Consider the following 20,912-nt stretch of genomic DNA (forward strand, 5'->3'; position numbering starts at 1 on the left):
GCCCCCGCCGTGACTCTCCTCCTTCCTCCCTCAGTCCCTCCCCATTCCTGTGCGCCGCCTCTCTTCGGGCTAGTTTGGCAGCCCGCTTCCCCGCGCGGTTCCCGGCCTTTTCCCCGCGGAGGAAGCCCTTGTGGAAATCTTCCACGCATGATCTTTCCGACCCATTTGAAAGCCAGCTTGTGGGGAGTTTTCCGGCCCGAGCAAGCCTAACATCCGCACGGAAACAAACCCGACCTGCCGTGGCCTGGCGATTTTCCCCATCATGCCTCCGACTCGACTCCCCCGCTGCCATAGTCGCTGCTCACCGCATTCGGGCACACCTTCTCCGACAAGGAGGTGCTCGGGGACCTCATCGCTTGCTCTGCCTTCGTCATCTTCCTCGCCTCCATCAGCTTGCTCATCTTCTCCACGCTCACCCTCGGCGCTGCAGTCATCTACAGTCCTCCACCATCGCTCGCCCCTTGCAGCGGTCTCCTCCACCGCCTCCGCATCAGGTAAGTCCTCCTCCGCTAGCCTCTCCCTGCCATGCTAGGATTTCTCCTCTCCTCTTCTCACCTCACCTCACACTCGCAAAATTTCTTGCAGATCTTGGGGAGGAAAAGCTGCAGACACAAGCGACTGATGACCTGACGTAGCTCCTACGGCAGTGGACTTGCTAGATTCGAACTTCCCTGCCACCTCCGCCTCCCCATCAGCCATCAAGTGCCGCCTTTTGCTCTTTTCTTTTGTCTATAAGAGCTTTTGATGCTGAAATGTGTACGAATATACAAAGATCTGGTAGGGAGTTGTCCCATTTCTGCTGTAGGAATGTTCATTTTGATCCTAGTATGTTTGGAAGTAGGAAGGTGCCACATTTCTGATTTTTTTTTTATACGCAGAAATGATATTCTTTTGTATCTAGTATCTATCTGTGCATGTCTAGAAGTAGTGTTTTCAAGTATTGGTTTGTTTTTCATTGTACAAGTGATTGGTTTATCTGGATGAAGCTCTAGATTTGTTAAGAGTGTAAATCTTTTTTTCCCTTCACATATTGTTACAACTAATCACCTGCTTGATTACAACTGAATCTTGGGATCAAAGCAAGCAAATGAGGAAATTAATGGCTCTCAGAACTTTAGGATATGATACAATAGCTTTGGTTAAAAATAGTTACCTGCAATGCGTATGTCAGACGGATGTTTTCTTCAATAATGTCTTGTCTGTAAGACAAAGCTTTCTATGCAGCATCAACCAAATCTTGTTGTTGCTGATCAAATGCCTAGTAAAAAAAGAAAAGGAAAAGGAAACAGGCAAAGCGAACTAGTCGATACCTGCTTCCAGATGGTGTTTGAGTTGAGCTCTGAAATAGGCAGTACACCTTGTCCAGATAAGTTGAACCTAGAATCATAGTCCAGTTCTTTGCGGTGCCTACAAGGAAAGGGTTGGTCAAGGTAAAAAAATAAAATGTAAGTCTAACATAAGAGAGGTTGGATTCGGAATGCACCTAGTTGGTGAAAGGGAACGAGATGACGGAGTCGATAGTTGAACCAGATACCTGCATGCTGACTGCTGGTTGCTAAGACCAAGCAACATTATCTTCCTCATTAGATCAAAAGTGAGACCTGATACCTGCATGCTAGCTAATGATAGTTGTTGACTGCATGCTGACTGCTAAGACCAATCAACATTATCTTCCTCATTAGATCATTAGATCGATAGTTGAACCAGATACCTTCATGCTGCATGCTGACTGCTGATAGTTGTTGTATCGTTAGCATGACATGTTTATGCATTTTCCCTTGTTTTACATGGAGTCTTAGTGAGTTAACATGGTGGGTAACCCATGGTAATGCCTTCATGCATAAATTTTTAAACTTGGATCAAAAGTGATTTCTCGATTAGATCTTGAACTATGACAGTGATTCAAAGAATTAAAATGGAACAGAGGTGTACATCACGTTGTAGTTGCCTGATCCTGTATTCAGAACTGCATTCTTGTTCTATTTGACGAGTTACAAGACACTAGATAATGGGATCTTGGGAGGAGGAAGTTAGGCAGTTCTTGTTAGAGGAGAAGGAAGAGGATGATGAGCTATTTTTTATACTTGTTCCTGCCATAATTCCATACCTACAAGAAGAAAAAATGCCTGTGCACACATCTTCTCTTCCTAGTGCCAAAAAGGTTAAGGAAATCCTTGAAGGGCACCCGAGTTGGTGTAAAGTTGAGTTCCGAATGGAGCCTGAAATATTTAAAGCTGAAATATTTAAAGCCATAGCGGAATTTTTTAGAAGAGAGAATTTGCTCCGTGACACATGAGGTGTTGTTGTTGAGGAGCAGCTTGGGATGTTCATGTTTATGCTCTCACACAATGCTAGCAACCAAAGGCTACAGAAAGCTTTTCAACATAGCGGTGAGACAATCCATCAAAAAATAACAGAAGTTTTCAAAATAATTCCTGCCTTAACTCATCAATTTGTGAGACTTCCAAGTTCATTCCAAACTCATATCAAAATCACGACAGATCCTCGTTTCATGCCCTTCTTTCAGGCGTGCATAATCATTTCCCCAATTGTTTCTTTCCTTGCATACCAAGTCCTTATTTTTTTTCCTTCCGTGCAGAATTGCATTGGTGCAATCGATGGCACTGATATACCAATCACCATCGCAGAAGACAAGGCCCCTCCCTATAGAAATAGGAAAGGAACCCTATCACATAATGTTATGTTAGCCTACAACTTCGACCTTAATTTCACATTCATTTCATGTGGATGGGAAGGGTCAACATCAGATGCAGGAGTCCTTAGATCTGCTGTTAGCAAAGGATTTATTGTGCCAGAGGGGAAGTTCTATCTTGTAGATGGTGGGTACGCAAATACACCATCCTTTATTGCCCCATATCAAGGAGTTCGGTACCATCTCAGTGAGTTTAGAAGGCATCGTTCGTCTCAAAGTGGTTATGCAAACTACAAAGAACTGTTTAATCACCGCCATACATTGCTTCGCAACCATATAGAGAGGGCCATTGGTGTTCTAAAGAAGAGGTTCTCGATTCTGAAAGTAGGCACTTTCCATCCCATAGAAAATCAATTCAAGATTGCAGCTGCAGCAGTTGCATTTCACAATATAATTAGAGGGAAAAATGGTTAAGAGGGGTGGCTGGATGACCAACTAGAGTATATCCCAATAGATCAATATATTAATGTGCCAGAGGGGGACAACAACTATCCAAGTGAGGCGGAGTCAAACAATGGCAATACTCTAAGAGATCAGATCGCACACCAAATGTGGGCTGCTTATAATAATAATAATTAGTCTAGTTTGTTTCCTCTAGTTTGTGTATGTTTTGCTTATATATTTTTGGAACTTTCTACTGCAAGCATTATTGTAATAAGTGCCTTTTTTAATACAATTGCTATCTTTGTACTTGAATTTCTTTTTTTTGAGACACCTCGATCTCGCTTATGTTTCTTTGTACTTCATCTTAACATGTTTTGGGAAATGTAGTCATGGAGGAGAAGCTGATAGGGCTGCTTGGAACTCCGCATATGAGAAAAGTCTTGTTGAAATATTACTTGACTACAAAAATAACCCCAAATATAAAGGTCAAAATGGTTGGGTATCGGAGGGCTGGAGGATTATCACCAGCAAGTTCAATGAGAAGTTTCCCGTAGCTCATTTCACAAAGAAGCAGGTGCAGGAGAAAGAGAAGGAGCTCAAAGCTAATTACAAGGCACTAAGAGATGCTAAAAGAGACAGTGGTAATGGTTGGAATGAATCTTTGTGTATGATACTAACAGAACCAAAAGTATGGGAGAAGCTAATTGTGGTAAGCCATTTGGACTCTATATAAAATATGCTAAGAAGTAGCTAAGTTATTGTTGTTAACTAATTATCATTTTCTGTTACATTCAATGGAATCTCCCAAGAGTAGCAAAGTTTCACAAAAAGCTATTTCCCCTCTTTTACCAATTGGAAGCACTATGAAGGTGAAGTTCCCTCACTTGCATAGCTTAATTTATTGCTTTCAGCATCAAACAATTTTGTGGTTCTAATATGGGTTCCAATTGTCTCTTGAAAATAGGAAGTGTTGCTACAGAAAATTTAAACTTCACATCAACCATGCAAGTGGATCCACCTTCTGCTCCTGCACCTCCTGCTGCTCCTCCTCCTGCACCTCCTGCTATTCCTCCTCCTGCACCTACTATTGAAAGAAGTAACTCTAAACAAAGCAGCAGTCACTTGGGTGCGAATCCATTTGCTTCGAGTTTCGATGGCCAAAAGACTTCTAGTGCACATAATGAATGCAATGAAGCTCAAGATTCAAGACAGGAAGAAGGTGGAAGTGGGAGAAAGCATAACCAAAGTCACATTGGATCTGCTCTTGAGGGATATGTGGAGTACAAAAAGAGTCAAACTAACAAAACTTTGCAAGCTCTTGAACAAAGGAAAAGGCGTGAGGAAGAATTTTCAGTTGAGAAGTGTGTTGATCAAGTGGATGCTATGGTTGAATTAACTAATGAGGAGAAGTCATATGCTTTTGATGTCTTTGAGTCTGAGACACACAAGAAGATATTCATTACAACCAAGAATCCTAATGTTCGATTAATGTGGCTAAAGCAAAAAATCAAGTATGTCTCTTTGAATATGCTCAATGTATGGTTCATGAAAAACTTACTTGTCTCATCATGTCTAACCATGTAAAATTTTGCTTTGTGTGAACCTTCTGCTGCTGACATGGCTAAATTATTTCACTTTTTTTTGTAATTGCAGAGCCCTAATGGGAAGCACTACATGATGGGTGTATATAATTCAAGATTTGAAATGGTTTTATTCGGGTAATATAAAACACTATAAGCTATCTGTCATTGCTCATGTAGCCAAACTTTTGTGTCAGATGATTATTAGATTCCCCTTTCGTGCAACTTATTACTCAACTTTGTTTAGTTATCAATCTTTACACAGTTAACTGCCTATTGGTGTGCGCATTGCACCCTTCTCAAATTTGGCGTTTCAACAGCTGTTGCTGGAGTAGCATGCATTAGTTGGCAGTGGAATATATTTCATTGTCTTTGGTGCTTGGACAGCTATCTATGGTTCATCGTTGCTTGTTTGTCAAATTACAGTGGAATAGATTATAGGTTGCAGGTTGAAAGTATTGTTATTCGAAGCTGCTTTCTATGACTTTGCAACTACTAAGCTGACGTCTTGGCTCATGATGATTGAGGACTTGTGTTATCTCTAAAGAATAGTAGACACTACCGGAAACAGTAGCTTTGTCGTGTGCCTTGAGCACATGGCAAAGCCTAAAAAACACTGGACAAAGGCTTTGCCAAGTGTAACACTCGGCAAACAATACACGGCATCTACAGTGCCGGCAAATGTTTCTTTGCCGAGTGTTTTTTGTCGAGAACTCGGCAAAAGCTTTACCGAGTGCTAAAATCGACACTCGGCACAAAAAAAAAGTAACGTAACGGTGAGAAAATGGTCACGGTGCCTTTGCCGAGTGTTTAACGGCACAGATATTCAGCAAAGATATAATTTTTGCTGAGTGTCCATGGGAAAAAAAACACTCGGCATGTTTGCCGAGTGTCCACGGGAAAAACACTCGGCAAACATGGCCTTGTTTGCCGTGCCGAGTGTCCCTGCTCGGACACACGACAAACATGTCATCTTTGCTGAGTGTTACAGCCCTGACATTCGGCAAAGGCTGGCTATTTTTGTGCAGATTTTGGCCTCTTTGGCGTGTATCGCAGACCATGCACTCGGCAAAGATCCCCAGAATGCACAGATTTTCGCCACTTTGCTGAGTGTATTTCTCCTGGCACTTGGCAAAGAGGCCTTTTGCCGAGTGCTACACTCGGCAAAGCTGCCATATATATGAGATTTATTTGGTTCGGTCACATATAACGTACTATACTCAAACAAACATTACATCCATCACAGATAGTTCACAATAAGCATCACAGGCAGTTCATAAAGATATATCGACAACACATAAATGCAAATAAATTTTAGAATCACAAGTAGGTTCATTCACAATCACAAATTTAGAGTCACAAGTAAGTTTGTTCACAATCGCTCTCCAGGCTCATCAGAAATGCAAATAAATGTAGTCACTGTGATCATGGTGGCCACTGTGACCACGGTCGGTCATGAAGCTCATTCGATGCCGCAGATTGATTCTACACAAAGGAGAAGAGACAAATCATTCAGGGCGTGATTGGTAGGCGGGATGGTGACGTCCGGAGGATCATCCGGCATCATCTCGTGCACTTGAACGTGATTGGTTGCTCTCCCCGCATCATATGGCTGCACCCTCTCGTTCACTCCACCCCTCCCATCCCGTATCCCTCCATCCGCCCAAAAACAACCTTCCCTCGCGAGCCAGGATGGCACGGTGCAGGTGAGCGCGCAGGACCCATGTGACATACACCCAAAACTCTTATCCATACATGCAACCAAACACGATTCCGTCTCATACTGGACCAACAACAAAGACAACCAAACACAGCTCGGTGCACGATTTCAGCCTGTCTCCCGTGAGCCAGGACTGGTCCTCCATACCGACTCCCCATGCCTGGAGCAACCAATCACGCCCTCACAGTGACATACAAGTATTAGAAATAAACTGGTAACTAGAAATAGCTAGCAGTAGCGTATCTAGGAACACTCATAGGATTGATGAACATAAAGCATGTACAAAAATAAATGATGAAAGTAGGCTAGCTTGAATTATACCATTTGGTCACAGCTTCCAAAACAATGGATCAAATGCAGAGTATTTGGATGACCAGTGATTACTAACGGTTACTCATTGTTTTTGGCATAAATTAAATCAGCATTATTTTTCACAACGAGCTCTAAAGTACAATCTCAAGACTTGCATTATTTTTCACAAAAGCTCGAAAGTTACATGCATGCAAAAGAAAAAAGACATCATATTGGTATCAAAATCCAAGATATATATATATATATAGATATTCAATTTCAAGCGTCCTTCTAGTTGCACGCGCGGTCTACTTCCATGGTAATATTGGAGGAGAATAATTGCATTTATTTGTCCTAATTCCTACAAAATCATATCCATCCACTAGATATGTACAATCTTATGTGCATCGCATTGATATCATGGTTTACCTGCGCGGTAAAGGTGATGTCAGCGATGACGACTCGAGCAGGGAGCAGGGGCGGCACCGGGGGCGGGGCTAGGGAACAGCATCAGCAGGGGCCGGGGGCAGGGCAGTGTCGGCGGGGACCGGGGCCGGGGTCAAAGGCCGGCATCAGCGGGGGTCGAGGGCAGGTGCCAGCGTTGGCAGGGGCTAGGGGCAGGGGGCGGCGCCGGTAGGGGCTGGGGGCAGGGGGCTGGCGGCGGCGCGGGCGCGGGAGGCCGGCGGTGGGGCGTGTGTGCATGTAAGTTTGGGTGCGTGCGTGTGTGAGGGTGAGGGAGCGTTTTTACCGGATATGAAGCACCTTTGCCGAGTGTCTCAAATCGGACACTCGGCAAAGCCGTGTATGCTGAGTGTCGGATAGGACACTCGGCAAAGCCCAGCTTTGTCGAGTGCCAGGTCGTCGGGGCACTCAGCAAACTCTTTTTTTCATTTTTCTTCTTTTCCATAACGTGTTTTTCTAAATTTATTCTAATATACTTTGAAAATACCTTGTCAAATTCACTCAACAATATATATTTGCATTATTTTACGCAGTTACCGTTCAAATTTAATTTATATCAATTAAAATTCTATAATTGCACTTAATAAATTAAAATTATCAAATGGATCCAAAAAATTACTAAAATTTCACATGAAACAATCTATGTTCTCTATGGACTATACAAAAAGTTTTGAAGTCAAACCCCAATTCGACCGTCACTTTGACTCAAATCTTACCAAATCCTTGTTAACGATATGATTCTTCTTCTGAGATGCTTCGGTTTGTAAACATCGTACATGACAAATTGTGCGAAACCTTCTCAATTTTTTACCACAGTCTCCACATATGATATCATCACATCACGACAAATCTAACTTTGTTTGCTTTTTTTAAATTGAAAAACCATTCGGCCACACGTTCGTGGTCGTGTTTCCTGAACAAGATGTTCGGAATTTCTTTTCATTTCCCAGGTAAGGTCTCACACTGGACGCAATAACATGAATATCATTTTTCTACTCATTTTATTCTATTATTTGAATCACTTGCAGTTCAAATTTGACTTATACCAAAAAATTCCTAGAAATGCAATAAATTAATTAAATATAGCAAAAAGATCCAGAAATATACCAATTTTTAATATGGAATACCACGTGTAGTATGTGGAGAGTAGAAAAAGTTTTAAGGTCAGAAGAGAAAAAAATAAAATTATTTGCCGAGTGCCAAATAATTACACTCGGCAAACATATTTCTTTGCCGAGTGCCAAACAATTACACTCGTCGAACATATTTCTTTGTCGAGTGCCTGCCTGTGCCGAGTGTTGTTTTTGCTATTTTGCCGAGTGTATTTGTTTGCCGAGTGTTTCCACTGACGGACACTCGACAAACGATTTCTTTGCCGAGTGCCAAACAATTACACTCGGCGAACATATTTCTTTGCCGAGTGCCTGCCTGTGCCGAGTGTTTTTTTGCTATTTTGCCGAGTGTATTTGTTTGCCGAGTGTTTCCACTGACGGACACTCGACAAACGTGCTAACGAACGGCACACGGACTAACAGATGTCCATGTGGCTGTTCTTTGCTGAGTGCCTAGCTTTTGCTGAGTTATTTTTTTTTCTATTTGCCGAGTGTTTTTTTGCCTCTTTTGCCAAGTGCAATTATTTTGCCGAGTATTTTTTTAAGCACTCGGTAAACATTCTTGCACTCGGCAAACACCCAGTTTCCGATAGTGACATAGTGGTTGCTGCATCGCAGCACCCATATTGGCTTGCTGTCTGATGTTGCTGCGTCTATATGACTAGCATATCCTCATTTCTTTTCAAATGCAATTGGTCCTATCTAAAGCTTGACTAGCCTCTTCTCGTTGTTGTTTACCTGCAGAGTCTTTGGTGGAAGCAATATATGATATGAGAAAAATGAAACGATTTGTGCTGAATTGACATGCCAGTTTACTAGTCCTTGATGCTTGCACATGTGTTCTTTATATGCTAAAGTGCGTGGTTTTTATTTTTTATGTGCGTAAGAATCTTTACATGCGTGAGAAAAAATTTGAGTATGTTGTGTAACATAGGAGTTGAATGGTGTGAATCATTTTAGCCGTCTTCTCATTTTGAGTACGTTGGTGCTGGTCGAGAAGGGTTAAGCTGATATGTAATAGCATGTGCATGTTACCTCCGAGGATCATGGAGTAACATTCTACTACTTTGGATAATATCTTGATAATATATACATTAAACTTACATGGAGTAATATTCTCTATTGCCACACGGCAACCAACAGAAAAACCAGGCAAACTAACACCAGCATACAACTGCTTTGTTCGCAGCTGGTCCCCCGCAGCTGCTCTGTTCGCTGCTCTATCCAGCAAATAGCTCCAGCAGCGCCTGTCCAGCGGGGCAATTTCTAAATAGCAGAGGAGCAATTTTCTCGCAGGGTATCTTCCCCAGCGAGATTCACATGTCCAAGGAAATTCCCCGCTTTCTTTCCTGGGTTAATTTGCTCCTGCTGCCAAACTAGGCCTTCATGCCGTAGCCAAGCAGTGGAGGAGATGCGGCAGGGGCAAAACGCTAGCTACTCCTCTGGCCGCGGCGTCATGCCTCGTGGCCATCCTCTGACGGCGGCGTTACACCATGCAACCATCCGCCTTCAGATGACTGATGGCACCGTTGCATCAGATACCTCCACCTCCACGTCCCATACATCGGCGGCGAGGTCGGTGTACAATCTTGGCCGGGCAAATCGATGAGGGATGGCCACAAGATTTACCGTCCTCGTCTTTGCCGTTCTGGACCCCTCCGCCGCGCAGATGTGCCACCGAGCTCACTACTACTGGGTGGCCGGCCAAAAACTGAAAATCTCATCAGCCATTCAGCCTGGTAGGTAGGCTTTCTGGAATCGCGATATCAAATTAATTTCTTTGGTTTTCAATGCTCTGATCCATACTTTTGGAATTCCATCTCTACTGTGTTATGATTCTTGGCTCCTGAAAACATGTTGGTTTAGACATATACTAATACTAATGTCAGGTTGGTTACAAGAAAATCAAGAAGGTAACTACTTTCTTTGCTGAACCTACTGGATTACTGGATTCAGTTAGTGCTTAAGGAATTGGACTGCAGTTTATTGTATTCTTGATCTGCCGACGCTTCTATACATGGGAAATCATGTTTGCAACAAATTAAGGATCAGAACCAGTAGCATCTGTCAAGAGTTAAACTCTGATTATAGTTTGTGAGAGATATATTTTGTTGCAGTAAAACATAAGCCAACCTTTCACTAGATTTTATGGGATCAGTGTTAAAAATGATAATCCATTGAGCGATTGCAATGCCTTACGCGACCAAGGATCAGTCCATGTAAGCAAACAAGGGAAATGTTGCTTTGACTCGGAAGATGTTTTGGTCCTTCTATTTCTACTATGCAGAAATACATGCTTTGTTTGCTAGGTCCTGTTCATTTGTCATCCATCTTTATTTTATATATCTGCATTATCTAACTTTAATATTTAGAGAGGAACGGATGGAGCAACACAGACACACAGTGAAGGGAAACGGCGTTTCGATGATCTTGCTTACTCTTCATCGAGTAGACATGACACATACCTGAAAATTACATAATCAACATCAGATTTCATCATTGTTAATTGCCTGTGATTTTCAGATTTAAAAAACACATTAGGAGATAGCGTGCAGACTTCGATAAAACAACGCATTAAATTTAGGTTTTAATTCCACAGTTATATTGTCATACCAATTTACATGCTTTTGAAGGGCAGACTATGGCACTACCGAGGTTCCTGCAAAGATGTCCATAATCAAGAGGCATACATGTCGCAAGAAGCATCTCGACAATAAAAACTGCCAAGCACAGACATCAAAGTAAAACGTGTGCACTGCACCTATAGAAATCAAAACTATCTTTTGTTTACTCGTACATTACACTTCCACCGGACTGGATATATTGATTGTAGCAAGCAAAATATAAAATGTAGTTCCACTGCTCATTGTTAATTTCATTGGTTTCCTTGCTATGCACTCGCAAACTACTTATTTGTACAAGGTTAAGACAAACTACTTGTACAATATTTTCGTAGCGTACTCCTTTTCTTATTATCTTTTGATGCCATTGCTTTCCTTCTCCTTTTGCAGACACAACTGAACCTGTGAAGATTCAGTTTATATGATCCACTATTTGACTTTAATGTAACATTATGAATATGAAGGTATTATGTACTGTTCACCAATAATTTCCCTGTAATTGCGATTGATTGAGGCACTATTGTCGAGGGTTTTCAAAAACTGCAGATTTCTAAGCAATCTGAATTTTGCATCACATAAATCTAATTGCACTGTCATAATGAAATCCTTGCTTAAAGCTGCCTGCAGACTTTGTTGCCAAAATATCTCCAATATAAATCAGTGTGAGTTATATAGTTTTGTTCGTGAACACTTTCTTATTCATGCACGTTACTGGTTGATATGACTTGCTTCTCTACATTCACTCTGTAAATTTCGCCCTAAAGTGAAGTTACCTCGAGCTCCAGCCAGCATAATTGTTCAATTTTACCTTCACACAAAGCAGAAATTCAGTGCCGCATTTTAGAAGGTGATCACGTCATCACGCATAGCATTGACACAGAACATTGAAACTAGAGCAGCATTGCCTAGGAGCTATGAAGTTTCTCGGTACAAATCTATTCTTTTCAGTTTGTTGTTTTCAGATTTGGATGGCACATCATCCAAGGAAAGCATGCAGATAGTTTACAACACAATTGAAGATTATTGTGGAGCATTGGATGTTGGGTAGTTTTCAGATTTGAAATACATCCAGGGATAGAATTACAAGACAATAGAACATTATTAAAAAGCACTGGTTAGTCAGTTACTGGATAGTTTTCACATTCCTATGCAAATGATGAAATGTGTACTGACATTGTTAAAATGAATACAATGAATCAGCAACTTACAGTTGGTGCTTACCTTAACCTATTACTAATAGTGGACAATTTGCTTATTAAAAACAAAGAAAGTATACTTTGATGGTAATCCATTTGGATCACAAAGTATATATCCCTAGCTAGCTAGCTACAAGGTGGGTGCGGCAAAGCCGCGCCTATATTTCTAGTATTGTACTAGCTATGTGCAATTTGAGCTATACGTTTGTGCCCACTCAGCACCAGAGAGACTTATTAGTAATAAACAATTGCCTGTACATATATATAACAGACTAAGCATATGTTTGGTTTGAGGGCTGTAGTAGGTTGGGTTTGGTTGAACCTAGATTGCACGGTTTTTGGTTCAAAATGCAGTGGATTGGGTTCATCCCTAATAAGTTGCACAAGACATATCTCCCTCGTCCGGACTTTGATTCGGGCGAATTTGGTGTCTAAACTGCATGGCTCGAAAAGATCTACAACTTTTGTATAGAAAGTTTTGGCATTTGCGGCCGGCAAGTGGCAAAAGTGCCTAGGCCGATTGGCCCAGCAGGCCCAGGCTGATCGTCCTGGCCCGTTTCTGGCCCTGATCGACGTACCCTTCACCCCACAGTACCTTTGGACTATAAATATGTTCGATCTCCATCGGCACGTGCATCCATCCATCAAAACTTGACGAAACCTAGGGCATTCACCAGAGGGAACTGACGGCCGCTGTAAGTTTTCAGAGTTGTCTAGGAGATGGCTTAGGCCAAACCCTAGCCGCCATGGCCTCCTTGCACGGTTGTGCCATGGTGGAGTTCAGGAGCTAGTAATGGATCATCGATGGTATGTACTCGAAGGGGGTGATCTAATACATGTATTATGTGAGCTATGTTCTTCGTGTCATCCGATCTATTAGCGACTCAATGCCTCCTTTTATGCTTTCTTCTTGTCATGAATAGGCTTGTTCTTTAGTCTAATGTAAGGTTAGACTACATAGCATGATTTATGTAATCATGGTGATTAGATCTAGTATGTTGACCCTTCATGATAGCTAGATATGTTCACCTGTATTTGTGCTCTTAAACTACCTGCGCCGATAGTGGGGATCGTGACGGGGCCTGCTTCCGTGTAGGATGGAGGTTTTCGAGATTGCTTTGGATGAGATGCATGATGTGCTTGCTCATTGTCTAGAACTACAACTAGAAGAAGATAGGCTTTTGCTGCCCTTGGTGGTGTTATATCATATATATCTATGGATGTGATCTACCCTTATTCATGATATCAATCTTTACAACAAGTTTGCCTTCATATGCAATCAATGCTTCATGTTAGGATTGCTCCGTTAGATTAGATAGAAGACCCTAGTCAGTTTGCTGCTGATCCACAGAATGATAAATCTTGGACGAATACTCTAAGGGAAAAGCTACGATGGTCCGTGCGCTTGCGGTTCACAAATTGGCGCGCTAACTGCAGTCAACAAGCTTTTCTGGCGCCGTTGCCGGGGATCGGCAAACCCTAGGGTGATCTATGTAATTTTCCAGACTAACCCTAAATTTTATTTTTGCATATACCCTATTTTTCTTGTTTGTATCCTAGAAACAAAGTGAAAATCTAAACACAATACGATGAAGGAGTGATCATAGCGTGTTCACTAAACTTGGGCTTCAACAAGTCCAAACTCGCTCCAACAAGATGACTGTCGGGGATAGATCCTCAGTACTTCCAAGGAAGGAAGAAGACGGACTCCTACTAGGATTCCTCTGTAATCCTACTAGGGCTCATACCATGTAATTCTACTAGGACTCCTCCTTGTAACCGACTAGTAATCCCGCCTCCTGAAGTATATAAAGGAAGGCAGGGGTACCTAGATCAGTAGCTCATAACCATCATCAATAGCCAACAATCAAGCTACACAATACCCAAGCGCGGGGTGCAATATACAACACCCAAAATAGGATGTAGGGTATTACCTACTCTAGCGACCCGAACATGTATAAATCTGTGTCTTGTGTCCTCACTTTTACCTTCGATTTCCAGGTCCGACAATTCCCCACCAACCAATCTACTACCTCGGATACCCCTCGGTAGATTGCCGGGCATAAAACACCGACAATGGTGGCTACATGAAGCTCAGCTCTTTAGTAGTAGATGCTAACTCTGTTAGTGGCCCAGCATCTGCTATTGAGTCCACATAAAAGGTATGCCGCAGTGTCAATTATTTTTAAGACTAATATTTCTTGGAGATTTGTTTGTTCAAGTAATAGGTGTTGGAAGTAACCGTGTCAAGCAAAAAGGGATGATTGGAGGGCCTCTCTACACAAAAGGCGATGATTTAGAGGTGACCGGAGGCAACAATATTAGAAGCACCATGACACTACCAATATTCTCTAGTAGTATGCTCAAAAGCTTCTAATTGAGTGATGAAACTAAGGAACAAAACTGCTCAGATCATCGACACAAAGTACAGGAGCCTCCTCTGATCCTGGCACCTTGGCTAAAGCAAGAATTATGGCGAAAACGCATCATTGCCACCATGCTACTCGCTGATGCAGCAATTGTGATGACCTTGAAGGCAAATGATGTGCGACATAATGCCATAAAGATAACAAGAACAAGATGATCAATATCTCTGGATTCACGCACAAGAAGCTATTGTTGTCATCAAGATTTTGTGCTATCTCAGAAGAAAATAACACAATACTTTTGGATATTTAGAAGCCCCATGAAGTCTACGTTCCAATGAATTAAGTGGCAAGGAATTCAGATGTTTCTACAAGCAGTTATGGCCAAATCATCGAAGGTCGGGCGTCCTGAAATTAGTTCTAGACAGTACACAGTGTTGAAATAAAATGGGCATAACTCTCTCATTTAAACTTCATTTTATATGAATGACCACTCATTGGAAAATTAATTACATAAAATTTTCAATAGATATATACTTTGGTATATGTTCTATTCTGGACGTAGGGGAAAATCTATGAAGAAGAGGCATAAGCAAGACGATGAGAACAAGACAGAGGAGATGAGGATGACATCAATTAGATATGACCATTCATGCTAAAGATAAGTTGAGCTTGTTCCTATGTATTCTTTTTAGTTATTTTGATAATAGATTACTACCTAAAGATATTATTATAATTAGGAATCATGGATAGGATCATGAAGTACTTGAAGAGATTAAAGAGAGGCATGGAGGCGGAGAGGACTAGCAAGGGACGTCCAAGCCAAGTTGTAGGCCCAAACTATATCAAGTTCGAGTCCACCTCGAAGTCCAGGAGTAGTCCACATTAGAATTGACGCCCAGATCACAGACAGAGTCTGTTTTGGATGTTCATATATGCATGAAAAGCTAAGAAGATACATTTTCCAATGGCACTAGTCTCATGTCAAAATTACATCTGAGTCAATGGGAATCGTCAAAACAAGTGGATGTATAGAATTGCTAGGGTGTTGCGTTACCTTTTGTCGGGCCTCAAGCCTTGTAAGTTAGCTTCAGACTTAGGCCCAAGTTTTTGTGCACCCCAACCAGGAGGAGAACGCCCCAAGGGTGCCCTAGGTCATCTTCCCCCTTGGCCTCCACCTCTTGGATGTATAAAACTCAGTAGCCGCCACCCTTGACACCCGGGGTTTTTCTTAGATTCAATCTGTCATTGACAGTCGCCGTTCAACATTTTGTGAGACCCCAACTTTGTGTGCTTAATTCAAGGTCTTCCGCAATTGAGTTGCGTTCTTCTTTGCTCTTGCTTGTGTTCTTGATTCGCTTGCAAGAGGTAGCCTTCATGGCAAGCTCAACCAGGTTGTGCACGGTTGATAACCAGAGGAGATTGGTGCTCGATTACAGGGTTCGGATCTTGTTGATCAGAAGTCGGATCAAGTATGTTTCTACTCCACCAAATCGAGAGTTATCCTTACCTAATGGAAGATCGGGCACCCTAGTTCCCATCATGTTCTGTTCTGGACGCAGGGGAAAATCCATGAAGAAGAGGCAGTAGCAAGGCGATGAGAACAAGACAGAGGAGCTAAGGATGACAACAATGAAGAGGAGTTTGGGCAATGCTTTCATCAAGTGTACATGATCAAATTTAGAAGCTTAGAATAGAAACAAAACCAACGAAGCATTGGCAAATGAAAACACAAGTAGGCTACATTCAATACATGAAGATGTTAGAAGCGAACCACAAAGGATTACAAAAGATGACATCAAGCTGCATGGACACTTTGCATTCTCGCACAAAGGACTATGGCTTCACATGAACATGAGCAAGGTGAGGAGTTTAGCTATATGATTATAACTAAAGCACTTTGCAGGAGGCAATCCGTCCTTTTATTTATTTTCTATATTAAGATAATGGTCTATATTGTGCTCTTCAATCGAAACCATCAAGTAACTTTGTAACATTGCTCTAACAAATTCTTCAATAACATGGTATATGCTTTAAATAATATTTAGGGAGCACTTGGATTTTGGAAAACTTATAGACCCTTTCCGTGTGCTATTTATGTTTAGAGTCTTTTTCTTTATGACTTTTTAGAGAGAAATATGAAGCTTGGCACCACCCTCCAATTATAAACTTGTGGCTAGTTAATTTAGGCTAACTTTATTTTGTTTTAGACCACCTCCATAATGTCATATCATTTTATTTATCCACCTCATGTTGCACTACATTTTCATGTTGTTTTCATCAAAACCTTTTACACCTAAACCTTCCTAACAACTCCACACACCACCACACAAAAACCCAGAGCCAACACAAACAAAAGGGGCCTAGGCCGATCGGCCTAAACCACACCAAGTGATCAGCCTGGGGTGTTTTTGCCTCTATTTTGTCTAAGACTTTTACTAGAGCCACCATTCATAATTCCAAAATCATTTACACTGCACCCTCACTTAGAGCTATCATAAAACCATATGTTTTTTCTTTTCATCCAAAAATAAGCTATTTCTTATCTTCTTGTTTTGAAAACCTCCTTAGTTAGAATTTTTATACTTGATTTCTCGCTTCAAAATTCTTCTTTCTAGTCAAAAATATAGGAAACCCATGAACCTCTCCTTCAACCTTACTAACCCTTTTGCATGTGCATTTGCATTTGTTCCATCATTCATGTGTTAGCTTGGCTTTGTCCTAAAACTTTATGATGAGCGCTTTCATATCTATGTTAATGCTTGTAGGGCATTTTCCTTTTGCAATTTTGTGTAAACGTGGTGTTTAGACTTGGTTGCAGACCATCATCATTCAGTTTTATAAACCTTACTAGCTATTCATCTTATTTTCACATTGTATTGGTTGGTTTATAAGTTTTGCAATGCGCCTTGTTTTTATTGTGCTGTAAGGATTTAATAATATTAGGATAAATATGGTGTTTGACCTTGATTAACATTTTTTATGGCTATGGAGAAATTCAGCAACCTAGTTGTAAGCATGGTGTTTAGAACTTGGTGTAAATATTGTATTTGTTTATATTCCTACCTGTCATTTGCATTAACACTTGCACTCACTTACATTAATTAGGCCTTTATTTTTCTTTTACTAAGTTAGCTATGCCACAAGTTAAGATCTTAGGGATGTCTTTGGTTTGTTGGCAACTATTTCTACTCTCGACAGTCACCCCGGGGGTAGTATGTGCACTTGAATTATTTTGTAGACATGAAGCACTCTCATGAAAGAAAAAAGAGAAGAAAGTGATGAACAACTAAGGCAACAGGTGTGAACAAGCATTAAGACAAACTCCAGATGCGCAGCACCATGATTTCAAGAACCACAAGATTTTACATCTTTTTCATCCATGCCCAGCATGAATGCTAAGCATGGGGAGGACTTGCTGGACAAAAATGAAATGCTGCATGGAGTATAATGATCACGATCACCATAAGATGCTTATGGTTCTTCTTCCATGCTAAGCACAATGCTTAAGCATGGGGGAGGTTGGGCTATATTATTTTATTACAAGCATCAAAAGGATGGTAAATTTTTCCTACACCCATCTATTTCTAAATGCATGTGTCTATAAGCCTTCAACCATAGATGCAACCTTCATATATCTCTCGATAATAACATGGCTACTAGGAGTACAACCTAGTTTTTGTTTTCAATAAATCATAATCACCATCACATTGTGCTGACCACGATGTTAATAATTTTGGTATAATCTTGATTATGGAAAAATGATGAAGGTTGCCACTTTGTTTTACCTACACAATATCTCTCTATTTAATGAACTTAAATTGATTAAATATTATCTCTTTTAATTGTGGAGGTTAAATGACTAAATTCTAGAGCCACAAACTCTATGTTGCTCTTTGATTTAAGTTTATAGATGACCTGATAACTTGATTTGTTTTTATTTAAAAGTAATTCATATGCTATCTACATTTGTGAATCTCTTGCAAAGTTCTACCTAACAGAGACTTTACACATACATGCTCTTTCATGATGAAACATTTAGATTGCAAACTTATATTTTGATGAGTTGGATTTAAGATTGGTTTCTGTGGTATGAGACTTTGAAGCTGGCCATCTTCTTTGTGTAAACCTTTTTCTTCCTAGCCTTTCTATCCATGCATCATGAGTTTCTACACTGGAAATTTCACAAATTTCGCTGGGCATCCACCCTAAACCAAAATTATCTTTTTTTTGTGACACCTCCTTGACCACAACCCATTATATGAGTATGACAATTTATTCAATGAAGATCAAGTGGATTTCTCTATGCCAAACCAGTATAAATCATCGAAGAAGGCAATTATGAGCTCGTGGAAGAAAAATCAGAAGAAACAGATGACCAGAGGGGGTGGACTGATCGGCTTAGGAGGTTGCTACCCCTGTTCGCTCTATTCTTTTTGTGAGAAGCATCTCTGAGAAGATTGAATACCTTTTGTAAAGATTTCCGAAGGACCTCATGCTTATCCCAGCAGTTATTAGATTTCACTTTTCATGCTCCAAGACAAGCATAGTTCAAGCATGGAGGCAATCAGTGCATCAATCATATCCTTGACTATTGCTGAAATAAGTGCAATTTGATTGTGTTGGACAAGGTCTGAGGAGCAAAAGAAAAAGAAAGAAGAAAAGAAGAAAAGATAGAAAGAAGAAAAAAATAAATGCAGAAAAAGTAGAAAAAGAAAAGGAAAGAAGAATAAAATACTACTCAGTACATGAAACTTCATGATTATTAGTGCATATTGATATCATACTCATTCTTCCAACCATGTGGAATCCGATAACGAGAACTTAATCTATATCTCGGAATCATCCCTTTGCCACTTGCACATGTCCACTTATCTAAATGTGTGTATTTCCTCCCTCTCTCTCTCTCCAACATTTATTTTCCATGGCTTTTTTAACAAGTCTCAGTATAATCCCAATAGATCTCTCTCTTGGTTTGATAATATTTCAGATACAATGTTTTGCTAGGATTGTTTTTACCTGTCAAGCTCCACATAAGCCTTCCACTTTCATACATGAGTAGAATAGGTTGAAAATAATCTAGTATAGGCTTGAGTGATTTGATGAGATGAGTGTTTCCATGAACTGTTGCAAGAGAATCTCATTTGTGTTGGATTTGCATCTTTTTCAAAAACTCTTCACGATGGAACAAGGTAAAAGTCTGAAGTTCACTTAAGTTCAAGAGCATTGTATTCATTTTATTGTGGCATGTTCTTTATTTCTAGTCTATCTTTCATGATGAAAAGTAGCCGGTCACAACTTGAACTTTAAATTCTAAATACTTGAGAGAGCAATGTGTCTTGTTAGGTATAACTGAGTGCATGGATGACATCGAAGGCAATGCTGATTTTCTAACTAAGCAAGTATCATGGACTTACTCGAGGACGAGCAAGGTTTAAGCATGGGGGATTGTTGACACTCGTTATTGCCACCTTTTTAGTGCTATTTAAGTGGTGTTTTTATCTAAATCTTATATTAACCCGCTACTTGGCACCTAAAATAAACCCATATTCGCATATGTGTTGTATTTTGGACTAAATTACAAAATGGTAGGAAATACGACATAAACAGGTGACTTTTGTATGGGCTTGATCTGAACCTAGACTTGGGACAATGCAAGAAGTCTACACGAGAAAGACGAGGACCAACAGAGCACAAAAGAGGGTAGGCTGATCAGCCCAGGATCTATAGGCCGATTGGCCTCGCCCAATTCATCAATTGGGGTGAGTTAGGTGTATAAACTGCAAGGCTCGAAAAGATCTACGACTTTTGTATAGAAAGTTTTGGCATTTGAGGCTGGTAAGGTGGCGAAATCGCCTAGGCCGATCGGCCTAGCCCGTTTCTGACCCCGATCGATGTGCCCTTCTCCCCACGGCACCTCTGGACTATAAATATGCCCAATCTCCATTGGCACATGCATCCATCCACCAGAACTCGATGAAACCTTGAGCATTCACTAGAGGGAGTTGACGGCCGCCGCAAGTCTTCGGAGTTGTCTAGGAGATGGCTTAGGCAAACCCTAGCTGCCATGGCTGATGAGGACATCACCTGCTCGGATACAACCACATTGGAAACTTTTAATTCAAAGGTGAAACAATTGTTTATCATGATTGTATTTGATACATTTGATGAATTGATGCTGCACCATGGTTTGTGTTCATTGTCATTTTCAAAAATACGTACGTGGATCAAAAAGAGTATTAAACACAAATGGAATGTATGGAGGACCAAAGAAGTTGATTGGGGGATAAGTCCAACTATTCCTAACGTCCTCCACTAGGCAACCATATCACTTTTGGCTTAAGGAAAGAAAGAGATCAAATCCAACAAGTTTTGGGGCTGGATTTGGACTACAGCACTGTGTCAACTTGCAACGGCCGTCACGACCTCATCCAGACTCCGTTTTGGGTGTTCAAGTACTCCTTGGA

The 20,912-nt window shown here is 40.9% G+C and overlaps 1 pseudogene; it reads left to right on the forward strand.

The window, feature by feature from the left end:
• Window positions 1-2,008: 2,008 nt before the first annotated feature.
• On the forward strand, window positions 2,009-4,819 carry LOC140222838 (uncharacterized; annotated as a pseudogene).
• The last annotated feature ends 16,093 nt before the right edge of the window (window positions 4,820-20,912 follow it).

The sequence above is a fragment of the Setaria viridis genome, chromosome 5 (genome assembly GCF_005286985.2).
Source record: "Setaria viridis chromosome 5, Setaria_viridis_v4.0, whole genome shotgun sequence".
Taxonomy (NCBI): domain Eukaryota; kingdom Viridiplantae; phylum Streptophyta; class Magnoliopsida; order Poales; family Poaceae; genus Setaria; species Setaria viridis.